The 13,789-nt window shown below is 39.3% G+C and overlaps 2 long non-coding RNA genes across 3 annotated transcripts; both read right to left on the bottom strand.

The window, feature by feature from the left end:
* Positions 1-305: 305 nt before the first annotated feature.
* LOC106725292 lies at positions 306-8,343 on the bottom strand. 2 transcript variants are annotated; one of them, XR_001361151.1, is made up of 5 exons: positions 7,726-8,343; positions 5,743-5,832; positions 2,051-2,186; positions 1,606-1,886; positions 306-556 (listed from the first exon to the last, which is right to left on the bottom strand). It is a non-coding gene; the product is annotated as an uncharacterized LOC106725292 (long non-coding RNA). The 2 variants fall into 2 exon arrangements; XR_001361150.1 differs by having other exon boundaries at positions 1,606-1,847.
* Positions 8,344-10,417: 2,074 nt separating this feature from the next.
* Positions 10,418-11,145, bottom strand: LOC106725291. Its single transcript, XR_001361149.1, has 2 exons — positions 10,848-11,145; positions 10,418-10,483 (listed from the first exon to the last, which is right to left on the bottom strand). It is a non-coding gene; the product is annotated as an uncharacterized LOC106725291 (long non-coding RNA).
* Between the last annotated feature and the right edge of the window lie 2,644 nt (positions 11,146-13,789).

Genomic DNA, 13,789 nt, shown 5'->3' with positions numbered 1-13,789 from the left:
CATGTGAAATCGAAGAATGAAGGCTACCCAATTGAAGGCAGAGCCTAGACATGGAGAAAAACTGAACTCTGATGAAACCCATTGAGAACCTAGATTAAGCAATGACTGAAGCTATAAATGTTCCCTTTTGCCAGTGTCTGCATTTTGTTATTCATTTGTAAAAAGAACTAACTTATCAATTTCATTTAATAATCTACAATAATAAATATTTTGGTAAGGCAGGTTCAGTGCAAAGATATGGGAATTTGCTAGCACAAAATATTGAAATAAAACCTCAAATATTATTTCATAAAACAATAGGATGATTTCTTTTTTTTTCTTTTTCTTTTTTTTGCAAGCACTACACAAGAAGAAAGCTATTAGGAACAAGTTATTTTAATGACTTACTCCCTCAAATGTCTTGAGCAGTACAATAAATTGTCACCCATTTACTACTTTGATTAAGTATTTCTGAAGTCCAGTTCCCATTTTGTAACAATGTCTTCTTTTCTTTCCTAGACAATGGACACCTTCCCTGGGTTCCTTTAAATGCAAAGGGTCAGTTTGACTGGTGCCCCTGCAAAGAGAAAAAGTGAAAAGCACGCTCAATGCTGCGGGCTCATGTGCTCCTCAATTATAGCCATTGCTGACATGTGTGGCTGTTAGTTTCAGGAGCTCCAGTGACTGAGGACTCACTAAATTTCTGGCCTAGAAAGAGTCCTCTAGATGCTAGAGAGAGAATGATCCTTCTTCCTCAGTGTGATGCTCCAACATTGTCACTCCATGCCAATATGGGCATGACCCAGTGCCAAAGCGTTCTAGAATCTTGATAGCCTTGGCTCACACACTCAGCTGTCCTTTGAGGTGTGGCCTAAATACCAGGGTGACTGGATTACATAGAATTTGGCTATGAGCCACATGTTGTATCAAGAGGTAAACCTTCCCTAGGAATATGGAGAGGAGGAGGGAGTGCACTTATGCAGGAGCACCTTTATTGGGTTCAAGAGGTCATTCTGGTTCCTCTCACTGAATGTTAGAATTATCTGACCAAAGGTGGGAAAAGCATGTGGGTGGAGGAAGGTTTGGAGGTGATGGGCAGTCAAAATAACCCCCTTTCCAGTAGCCCCCAGTAGACCACCACACATCCTAATTTCAGCCTGACTATGTTTCTCCAAGACATCATGTTTTAGAACTAATTTGGGCTTTCCTGTAACACCCAGAGCAGGTTCTATTTTCTATGGAGATCAGCTCCCTACTCCACTATACACTGGTTTCTCTCAGCATTAGCTCCTGCATCCTGTACTTGTTTTTAACTCATCACAAACAGTTCTTCCCTATTTTAGAACAGCATTAGCATCCAGTGTGTGCATGAAAGAGTACCTAACCCACTTTATGCCTGTGGTATCTATGGAAATAACGCATCTGCCAAACACTCTAAGATATTAATAGCAATCCAAAAGTTTTCCCTGTACGCCACTCTAGGCATGCTTTTTACAATCAAATGGGGATTCACACTTTCACAGACCTCACAGTCCTTCCACACTGTCAGAGGAGGGCTGGCCTCACTACAAATCACTCTGATTCCACGTGAGAAGCACTGAGACCCAAAGGGCCAAGTTGCACTACTTTGATCAGAAGAGTGAAACCTCCATGCTCTTGAGTGAGGACACACTCCTTGTCACCTAGGCTTTCTGAGCCCAGATGAAATGCTTCTGATGTGTCGTACATGATTGTAAAGTTTCAGCCAGGGTTTCTCGTTCCACAATTTGGAAGCAATGTGGGAATATCTAGCTGGAAGCCAGGTAGTAACCAACCATCATAGACGTCACACCCTCATAGACCAACCTATCCTCAGGAACTCCAAGGCTCTGAAAGGTGTCAGGAGAATGAAAAGAAGACACTGTGGGCTGGGAACAGACACAAGAAATTAAGGAAGAAGAAATGAGAGTTCATCTGAAAATCTGTAGGAGAACAGCCCATCACTCTCCACTAGTAGCTTCAGCAGCTCCACAGAAATAACAGAATGATGAGAGTAGACCAACAGGTGACATCGAGGGGGACAGAGTCATACCCTCAATGCAGCCGGCCACACTCTGACAGTCTCATGTGCCCTCAGGATTCTGACTACGTGTCCTGGGGACTGTGTCAACCTAAAGAATTGGGACTTGAAGCTTTTCAATAACATCAAATTGTTGAGTCTTGAGCAGCTGTTGAGTGGATGACAGAGAAAGCGAGATAGTGTTTTATTTATTTGTTTTGGTTTTAGTTTGGGGCTTTTTGTTTGTGTTCAGTGAAACTGTCAATTCTGAGAGAAACTGTGAGAAAAGCAGAATCTGCTCCTCCAGATGGAAGGTTGGACACCCGCCTGCCAGAGGGGCTGTGGGAGTAAGAACACGAGGAAGAAACAGGAGGGAGCCCAGGGAGCTGATGGGAGGGGAGGGAGGAGGCGGCATGGGCAAGGAGGACAAGCTTAAATCAGGGGGTGAAAATAGAAATGGAGGGGGCCTGATGTTCTGACAAAAGACACCAGGAGAGACCTGCATTTGACTTGCAGCCAAAAGGGAGGGACTCTGGTGTCCCACGAGGGAAGGAAATTCATCCATCAGCTACACTTGAAATTGGAAAGTGGAAAGAAGAGCAGTTTGGGAGTGGCCCAATTCCCTTTGCATAGTTTCTGAGAGATAGAAATTAACATAGTTGAAAAGGATACTTTTTGTTTTATAATTGCGTGTTCTGTTTTTAGACTTCTGAGGTGTGACATCATTTTTAGCACTATTGTAAACCTTATTGACTACACTCGGACATAATAAGGTTTTCTGGAGACTGCTACTTCATATGTGAAAGTCAGACTTTTGTATTCAGACTCTGCCCGCTATCCTGTACAAACTCATAAGAGAAGGGGGGCGGTAAAAACATAATTTTGTGGATACATATTAAATTTAAAATATTTGATTTTTTTGTTGTTGGTAATCCTCACCAGAGGACTTTTCCCCATAGATTTCTAGAGAGGGTGGAGGGAGGGAGAGAGAGAAACAGAGAGAAACATTGACATGAGAGAGACATATTGATTGGTTGCCTCCTGCAAGTGGCCACAGGGGGCCAGGGATCAAACCTGCAACCAAGGTCATGCCTTTGACTGGAATTGAACTCATGACCCTTCAGTCCAAGGACCAACACTCTAACCCCTGAGCAAAACCTGCCAGGGCTAAAACATCTGATTTTAAACATTTGAATGCATGTATTAAGATAGAGACAAAAGCTACAGGTGAAAAAAAATGTTAAATACAAAAGACTAAAAACTTTCCATTACAATAATTGCCTAAGTCACTTTTAAAGAATTAAAATGTCATTACTTAGGATCAAATTTTCTGAGGTAGGTGGCAAGAAAATCTCCTAGTGTGAATGTGAGCATAAAGCATTCTGATCTGACTGGCAGTAAGATGTGTTAAAAACAAAAGCTGAGTGAGTTACGAGCTTCAGTAGCTAAAACTGTTGAAAGTTTTATTTAATAAGATTTAGATGAAATGTTATTATATAACTCATAATGAAGAAAAAAATCTTTTTTCTCAAAATGCCTAATTTTAGTTTTTATGGAATATGCTAAATACAAACAAAGGATTTTTTAGCTGTTCCCAAACCAAAGGCAATATATACTGGAATAATGTAAATCCTGTAAAAAACAAAGAACATCAGTTCTCAAATAGCAGGGAAAATGAATTCTTTTTAAAATTGGTCTTTAGCAGGTATAATAAAGAAAATAAATTTGAACAATTAGAAACTAATAAAGACTGTGTAAAAATTGCTATTTACAAAGAATAAGTGGGAAAATTATTGGGGGGAAAATGGACATATATTAAGCAATAGGTCTGAATGACAAATGCCCTAGGCCAGTGGTCGGCAAACTCATTAGTCAACAGAGCCAAATATCAACAGTACAACAATTGAAATTTCTTTTGAGAGCCAAATTTTTTAAACTTAAACTATATAGGTAGGTACATTGCTATTAACTCAATTAGGGTACTCCTCAGGCTTAGGAAGAGCCACACTCAAGGGGCCAAAGAGCCACATGTGGCTCGCGAGCCGCAGTTTGCCGACCATGGCCCTAGGCTATTAAGGAAATCCTATATAATAAATCCTATATAATAAAGAGGTAATATGCAAATTAGCCATCACTGCCACCCCCATGTGATCACAAGATGGCCACCCCTGTGTGGTCACAAGATGGCTGCACCCATGTGGTCACATGATGGCCACCCCTATGTCATCACAAGATGGCCGGCAGGGGAGGGCAGTTAGGGATGACTGGGCCTGCAGGGAAGGGCAGTTGGTGGCAACCAGGCCAGCAAGGGAGGGCAGTGGGGGTGATCAGGCCATCAGGAGAGCAGTTAGGCATTGATCAGGTTGGCAGGGGAGTGGTTAGGGGGTGATCAGGCTGGCAGGCAGAAGTGGTTAGGGGCAATCAGGCAGGCAGGCAGGCGAGTGGTTGGGAGCCAGCAGTCCTGGATTGTGAGAGGGATTTCCCAGATTGGAGAGGGTGCAGGCTGGGCTGAGGTACAACGACCCCCCCCCCCAGTGCACGAATTTTGTGCACCAGGCCTCTAGTTAGTCAATAAACTTAATTAACTTAAAATGGCATTTCAAACTCTTATAATAGATCAGATACTGGCAGCATGGTGTCCAGCTTCAGGAAAAGATCAGAAAGAATGAACTCAGAAATTGCCAGGGGGGAATTTTTTCATGAATTATATTAATTATTAATAAAATCATAAGGTTAGAATGCAGTACATGCAAAAAGATCATGGCACCAGATTCATAATAATCATGAGCTTATATTTGTTTAAAAAAAAACCACACAATATAAAAAATCCTTTATTTTTTCCCCCTCAATACAACTGAAATGCAGAGAGAAGGAAAATAAAATTTACATTGACTAAGAACATATATATTTTTATAAATTTGGAATGTAAAAGATCAAACATTCACTTGAAAAATTACTTTGAATGACTTGTTTAGAAGTTTAGCTATGTACGTTGAAACCTGCCCTTGGCAAGGAAAGACTGATCATTATCTTCACATAAAAGAAATCTCTAGTGAAGGGTCAGAATAGTTATTGGAAGTCTAATTTCCATTAGTCTGTACCCTATAGTAATGATGTCGGGACCCAACATTGTGACATTTGGTTAAATCTCAATAGTGAAAGTAATCTGAGGATTTAAGCTTTCATTGCATTGGAAATTTGTGGTTAGTACTAGTATGGGAAAAAAAGAAAGAAGAAAGAAAGAAAGAAAGAAAGAAAGAAAGAAAGAAAGAAAGAAAGAAAGAAAGAAAGAAAGAAAGAAAGAAAGAAGAAAGAAAGAAAGAAAGAAAGAAAGAAAGAAAGAAAGAAAGAAAGAAAGAAAGAAAGAAGAGTGTATCTAAAAACTCAAAGCCAGGAGAAAAAAAATAGCTTTAAGTGGGAAAAATTAGAGACAAGTATTAGAGAGGAAACAAAGACTTTAATGAAGATAAATGTGTGGATAAAAAGCAAGTAATCAGTGGAAGAAGGATATTCCCCAGCCAGTGGCCATCCTGATGAATTATTCACTAGAACCATGCCCAAGGCCTGCTGGGAACTGTCCTCCCCTCAACTCTGCAATTACTGGCAAAGGCAATGGCTGTGTCCGGACTTGACTCCATGCACCCTGGGCCCAGCCTTGAGAGGAGTCAGACTGTGGCAGGTTTGGGAAAATTATCTTTATAGTGTTGAAATAGACAGTAACCTACATAAAAACCTTGCTAAGCTGCTTTGATATTTGATGTTCTGGAGACTCTTCATGCTATGTTTCCTTTGTCTTATCTTTTTCTTCTCATATCCTGATAAGAGAGAAAAAAAGAATATTTGATGCATTTTGGTTGATTCTAGAGATAATATTAGTCATTCGGAAGAGGAGCTTGGGAGAGCAAAAGTTGTATATCCACAGTATAAGTGTTGCATCGTCTATTACTTCAGCATTTATGCATTTGCATTTAAAACCCAGAGCATATATACTGTGAGTCAGAATCAATTTTGCTTTAAATCATTTGGGTAGATCCAGAGCCAAGGCATACTGGCAGCCAAGGTACCTGTTAAGGGAGATGATAAATTGAGTCCTTAAGTCCTTGGCAGAGGAGCTGACTTGGAGATAAGAGATAAGAAAATTAGTTTGCAATAGAATCTCTAATGATTGCTTGGGATGGAAATCAGAAGGTCTTCTGCAGTCTTGATTACATTTTTTATTACCTTGGCAACTTATTTGGCATATCAGCATCTTTTGCAACTTTTCCCCCTCAGTCCCTTCAGTAGCATCTTTTGCTTGAGTGAGCAGTAAATAACAAGCAGAACTAGAGACAATTAACTATTATCGTAGCCCTATGACTAATGAAAATTCGTACATTGCACTTTGGGGGAAAATGTACTTATTAACATGCCTGCGGGGGGTAGGTTAATGTTGCTATTTTAACTTTGCTTAGGAGAAACCGAAGTAGAATAACTTAACCAAGGTTATCCAGCTACCTATAGCAGCCAGAATTACACAGATTTCCTCCCGGCAATGGCCCTAAGCTACCTTGTGAAGAAAGTGCAGGGTACCTACAGGGTCCTCTTGCCATACCCCAGACTCTAGACCAGCCGTGGGCAAACTATGGCCCGCGGGCCAGATCCGGCCCGTTTGAAATGAATAAAACTAAAAAAAAAAAAAAACAAAAAAAAAAAAAAACAAAAAAAAAAAAAAAGACCGTACCCTTTTATGTAATGATGTTTACTTTGAATTTATATTAGTTCACACAAACACCACATCCATCCTTGTGTTGCGGCCCTTCGCTTCAGTTTAAGAACCCATTGTGGCCCTTCAGTCAAAAAGTTTGCCCACCCCTGCTCTAGACAGAGGATTCATCTCTGTATAGTGAAGCTGCATAGCTGGCTAACTAAAAATTTATGTATAAACTAATAAATCTTAATACTCCCAAATCATTTCACATGCATTCACATATTTACTTAATCATTCATTTTTGAGGATTTTTTAGCCCAACTCAAATTTCCAAAGCTCTCCCCAAAATAAAGTTTTAGTGGTGTGGCAATTGGCGGGGTTGAGGTGCAAGTCTATTCTCCATCAAATCACACTTAAATTCAAAATTCCTTGAGGACTTTTTGGGTAGTTCAGTGTGGCCATAGCATAAATCGTAACAGAGTACTGTAATATTACACAGGGAGCAGATACTAAGTGCTTTCTGATTTTAACCTCTAGTTAATGGTTAGCTACTGGGAAATTCTGAGCACAAGTGTGACTTGATTAGATTTTCTTGGCTGGTTCTGGCAACAATCTGGAGGACAGAGTAGAGAAAAAACTGGAGCAAGAGTTAGGAAATAGTCCTTTTCTGTGAAAGAGATGATGAGAACTTGAACTAGGGTATGCAGAAATGAAGACAAATTGTCAGAGATATCAGTATCCAGAGGACAAACAGGAAGACATGAGTGACTGGATATAAGAGACAGGAGAAAAGGGAAGTCCAGGATGACTTCCAGGCTTTCTGGCTTGAAGAATGGGGTGGATGATGGTGCTCTTGGAATCGCAGGGGGCAAATAAGATGGGGTTGGTTGGGATGCAGCTGATATAGGGATGGAAAATGTCTTTACTTTGAAATATGCTGAGTTTGAAATACCTCCAAACACTCTCAAAGACTAGGTAGCTTGCTATGCAGGTATGACCTCAAGGCAAAATCAGTACTTACATAAAGATTTGGTAATCATGATGTAGTTGACCTTCATGCATGTTGGTTGGCCTTGACTTTTCACCCAGCTGGTATTTGCTCTTAAATAAAGGTTATAATCCTTAGACTTGAAAAACTGGAGACAGTTTTCTTTTTCTTTTTGTCTTCATTATTAATATATATATTTTAACCATGAAGAAATATGATGAATTTAGCAAGTACTAGGAACAATGTGCAGTCAAATATCAAGATGTGTCTAATGAACTTGGGTACACTTTTATAAATCCATAATAATAGGGAGTATAACTCATGGATGTTTCTCCTGTGTCTTCTTTGTTTCTGGTTTCCCTGAGTATTTTTTGACATTTTCCCTCTGCCTAATGGGAGTCATTAAAATAAGTGCTTTGTTAACTGCATAATATTAAAGAATTAAAATGGTCATAATGATTATGATTAGACTTTATAAATGCAAATCACTTAACAAAAATATTCATATGATAAGTACTCAATCAATATTTTTTTTTACCCACCTCAGTGGACCCACATGCTTACATCTTCAGCATCATAAAAACTAGAACAGTACTAATAATCAAATTACTAGTTGGAAAAAATCAACTCTAAATATTCCAACTCACTTTGCATTGATTTGGCTTTGACAACATTTTTAAGAATTTCCTTCTGGTCCTTTTATTTCTGCTCAATACACTGAGATGACTTGGATGCAATAAGCAAGGCTTTTTATTCTTAATTAGAGAAGATCTATTTGTTCAGAAATGTGTCTACTGAAATAAACCCAATGTTTTGAAAAATAATATTAAAAAGCAAGACATTTAGTTGAACTCTGATAGATCTATTTCAGCTTAGCCCAAAAGTATTTCTTTAAAATAAACAAGTTGTCATTTGTTTAGAATATATATAAACTGAAAGGAAATCATTATTTGGTCAACAGGCTAACAGCGACACCAAGTGGTATCATGTTAGAAATGTTTTCAGTCTGGTTTTTAAACATCTGAGAGAAATTACAACCTGGGAGAATGGTTAATGTGGCCAGCCTATCTGTGATCTGGCCCTAAGTGGGTGGAATTTTTAAAATTATAATTACAACCAGTTCTTCTGAAACACAAATTTTGTCTCTAGTGCAGACTCAGAGTCCAATAAGAAATTCCATTGAGGCCACCATGATTAGTACAGAAATGAACATAAGTAATTTTGCTTATCCTTTTAGAAATAAGGGGGAGGCAGGTGTTGAGCAGTGTGGCGTCAGCATTCTACAGAGGTAGCTTCTAATCATGCGAAGTTCCAATGGGAGGTTCAACCCAAAAGGTTAAATCTTTCTTTGCTGACTATTAGGTGTACAATTTGCAGCGCATTATTTAAAATCTCTCATTAATACATTGTTCCTCCATCTCTAAAATGGGAAACCTAACCACATCGGTATGAGGGAAGGCCAGACAGTGGATCTGTGATCACATTCAGATAGCTGGGCACCTCTTGTCTTACATTTATCTGGAACCACCTGAGTTATCCGGGTTGCAAGATGCTCCATATGATGAAAAGAAACAGAGAGTAGGCCCCCTGTTTAACTGATACCCATGGGCACGAGGACACGAAGCCATGTGGGATATTCACCAAAGTACCCCGTTCACTACAGCTGAAATATTATGTACAAGTACCAGTAGAGTCTCATGCCTCCCCTTCTTCCACACCCATCATTCAGGACTGCCACCAACAAGATTTGTGCTCCAGAACACTCATTCAAAACAGTTAATAAATTTATAAAATGTGTAAGGCTATGTGCAGGGTGCTGGGCAAACCATACAAGCTCTATAGGTCTTAGATATCATAAAAGAAAGAGTGGTGTTTAGATTATTCTTAAAATCCCTTCCCATTCAAATACCAAAACTGTGACTTTCCAACAAACCGGTCTCCATCACTTGTCAGTCTTAGCAATAACAATGTTTATCCCTTCCACTCATCACCATTTGTATTTCTCTCTGGTGTCTACCTAAACATATGGAAATCAACCTTCAATCTCCCCTGAAAACAGAAGTATCAGAGATTCTGGGCTTTCTAGAACAAACCTGATTTCAACCAGAACAATCTTGATATCAAGCTAGAAAAGAAAACCTGGTTTCAAACCTATTTCTCAGAAAACATGCCTGCATTGTGCCCTGATTCCACTTGAACACTTTCTTTGTGTGCCTTCAGGAAAGCTCTCTGGCCCACTGGATAAGCGAGGCCTCTCCCTGCTGAAGGGCTTTATGGTGTTTCGCCAGCTATGCTTCTCAGGAAGGGATAACCAGGTCAGCTATTCCCACCCCCAACCCCAGGGCTCCCGGGCCTCCCTCTCCTGGGGAAGAGGCATAGAGGGTCTGGAATATAAATAAGCCAACTTCCAATCAGCATCAGGAAGGCTACAGAAGCCACCAAGCCTTAAGGGAGTTGTTTCCTCCAAATTGTGGTCCCCTAATTGAATGTTGGCTCTCTTTATGGGGAGGAGAGGAGATTGCCCAGAGACCTTGGTTAGCACAAGCAGGTTTGCCTAAACCTCTTTCTGGGGCACAAGCAGCAGCCCTGAGAACTATTAGCGGAGGCCTTAATTCTGATGAGAAAATCTTCAAAGGCCCCGAGTGAGGGAAGAAGTGTCACTGAAAAATGTTAAAATGACAAATAGCAATATTTCCGCTGACAAAAGATGAAGATGAAACAAATGTTAGAACAAGAACGCATGATTTTATTTGGCGATGCTCTCCCTGGCAACTGTCATCAAAGTCTTGAACTGAAATGAAAAAGGTTATCGATATAACAAGCACACGAGAGCATACTTAGATTTCTAACAACAAAAGTCATCTTTGAAATAACAAAAGCTTGTAACAAAATGAAAACTCACAAGGCAGAAAGTAAAGGGGGTGGCCCCAAATAGCCTGGTGCTGTACATTTGTTAGAGAACGTTAGAGCTGGAAGCCACTTAGGGATCATCTGAACAAATCCTTTAATGTTACAAAGGAGGAGCTGCTGAACCCAAAGGACTTTAAGTTACTTGTTCAAGGTCATATAACTAGTTAGTGACTTCTGAATTGTTAGCAACTACCTTCTCTGCTTCTGCAGAGCCAATTTTTGAAGTCTTCAACCTAAAAACTTACCTTTGCCTAGTTACTGAAGTTCAAGGTCACTAGTTGCTGGGCCTCGTATTTGTCTTGTTGTCTTTGATCCATTCTGTGTTCTGCTCACATAGACTTGCTGGAAGGCACATCACTACCATAGACTACCACCCCCTCAGCTGCAGATCCAGCCTGCCATTATCTGACATGATAGAGACAAAGACTGTAAATCCCATAAAAATCTTGGGCAAAAAGGTTAGAGAAGGCGTGGTGTATCCTAGAAACTGACGCCCATAGAATTAAATATTATGAATCAAAGGAAAGATAGAAAACCCAAAAAGTAAATAAATAAATAAATAAATAAATAAATAAAATTTTAAAAAAATTAAAAACTTTAAACACTGCTCAGTATGAGAGGTCCTGAGGATCAGTCAATAGGTGAGACATTTGGACAATTTACCTTTTAGAAACTTGTCAAGGATTTGGAGCTCTGTAGCTTAATCTGCCTTTCAGATAAACAGATTATACATTTTTTTAAAAAATGTGAAAAAACATTTTAAAAAGCATGGAGCATATAGAGCAAAACAACTTCAGATCAAAAGGGAAAGAAGCAGCATGAAAAATACTCAGAGAAACACAACTGGAGAAAGATCTGCAGAATCTAGTGTACTGGCATATGCAGCAGAAATCGGGATGTGTTATTTATGAAATGGGCTCACACCATCAAGGAGAGAAGAGTCTAGCATGGCAAGACTGAGATAACTGGCATAAGGAAGGATGTCCCACGGACACTCAATGCACACTCTCTTCCCAGGTCTCCTGCTTTCCCAGCCTCTCCCATGGCCTCTCCTCCAGCTGAAACAGTCTTTTAGGCTCCAGACCCACCTATGAAGCTGTCTTCATGAAATAAAATGGTGGAATCTCAATGTTAACAAGTTCAAGATGGGACTCTTGGTCTCCATCCCACCTAAAAATTCTTACTCCTGATCCCCTTCAGCTGTCCCTTATTGCAGGAAACACATCTCCTTCCATTCCTTTGCTCATCCCAACCCTTCAATAACTTTACTTCTCCACACCAACCCCACATGTATGTTGACACATTCTGTCCAACACTTGGACCTCTGATTTCTTCTTTAAAAGATGACTCCACCACATTCCCTTCCCTACATATATTTCTCTACCAATCCAGTGTGAACAGGCCTCATCTGTTGTCAAGGCTATTAAATAATCTTCCAGTTGGGCTTCTTGTTCCTATTTTTGGTCCCTTTATTTCATTCCCCATATAGTAGTCCAAATAATCTTTATAAATTACAAATTTAAATATATTTCCCCTCAATGTAAAACCTTTTATTCATTGGTTTACTACAGGACAAATATTGACACTCAGCAGAGTTGATCTGGAAGAAACAATTTAGGTAAGAACATGAAAAACCTTCATTAATATCTTTAGCTAATTCTAGAAGTTATTACACATGCTTACACACACATAGACAAACACACACACTGATATGAAAAAAAGGAATGATCAAAAGGCAAAAAATACCACATTATTGCCTCCCTAATAAAGGAACTAGGAGAAAAAGCTCAAGATATATTTTAAAATTTAAGAAGGGAAAATAGAAGGAAGTTAAGTGTAGGGTCCAACACTCAATGCACATGCATTCTAGATAGTAAGATAGTAAGAGAAGAAAAAACCAATAAACTATACCCCATTTCATCAATTCTAAAATGACCTCAGCTCTGAAATGCATTATTATTTCATGCACCACTAAGGAAATGAAAGCTCTGCCAATTGAATTATGATATGATACTTTCACTTAAATTTTTATTATATATATATATATATAGAGAGAGAGAGAGAGAGAGAGAGAGAGAGAGAGAGTTCTTTTATGTACTTATATATTTTAATATGCCTTATTATTGTTCATAATTAAATATTTGCAATATATACTTCAAAATAACCTTAGAACATATTTAGAGTCTGAGTGTTTTTTCATCATCATGGGGCATAAACTATGGATGTCCATGTTTTTCATCACATCACTGTGTATTGATTATGCCATCAAGAGCTTTGCTATGTGGATATCACCAAACACCACCAAACAGGAGCAAACACAGCACTATTGTCTCTGGGATTTTCTTCCAAGTGGCTAATACCCTTGCTGCAGATTCTGCTGTTGGTATGTGATTGGTCATCCTTTAGCACAACTTTTGCTGCTTGTCTGTTTTGCTGCTCCTATAAATCATGGCCACTGCTTTGCAAGAAAATAGAAAAATGCACTAGTTCCTCCAAATATAAAGTGTTTGCTTCTCTAATATCAAAGTCCGCATCAATTTCACTTCAATAATTTTTGATATTCACAATAATTTTCTCAATGTCAAATAATAATATAACCTTAAAAATAATGACAACTATACTTAACACATATATCACCGATGATAACTTAAAGTGGGAAAAAATTATAGGCATCTATGACTAAATGCAAGAATGTATGGGCAATAAAAGTTACATCAAGACATATCTCAATTTCAGAGGTATAAAAGTGTACAAAAATGGGTCTTAGTGTAAAGTACAGTGTAATATTGAACTTTTCATCCAACTTTTATGATTTATTTTTTCTATGTTCATCTGTCCAGTTTGAAAATTTTACCTTTCCTATGAATCATGCCTTTTTCTATATCAAATGATAGCATTTCTCCATTTTTATTCATTTCCTTAAAGTCTACTTGTTCTGATATTATTAACTAGAGGCCCGGTGCACAAAAATTTGTGCACTCGGGGGGGAGGGGGGGGTCCCTCAGCCCGGCCTGTGCCCTCTCGCAGTCTGGGACCCCTCGAGAGATAACGACCTGCTGGCTTAGGCCTGCTCCCGGGTGGCAGAGGGCAGGCCCAATCCCTAGGTGCAGCCCCTGGTCGGGCTCAGAGCAGGGCTGATTGGGGAGTTGGGGTGCCGCGCCCTGTCATGCACAGAGCAGGGCGGATC

The sequence above is a fragment of the Myotis brandtii genome, unplaced genomic scaffold, assembly GCF_000412655.1.
Source record: "Myotis brandtii unplaced genomic scaffold, ASM41265v1 scaffold154, whole genome shotgun sequence".
Taxonomy (NCBI): domain Eukaryota; kingdom Metazoa; phylum Chordata; class Mammalia; order Chiroptera; family Vespertilionidae; genus Myotis; species Myotis brandtii.
The sequence above is the reverse complement of the archived record's forward strand: the minus strand, read 5'-3'. Positions and strand labels throughout refer to the sequence as shown.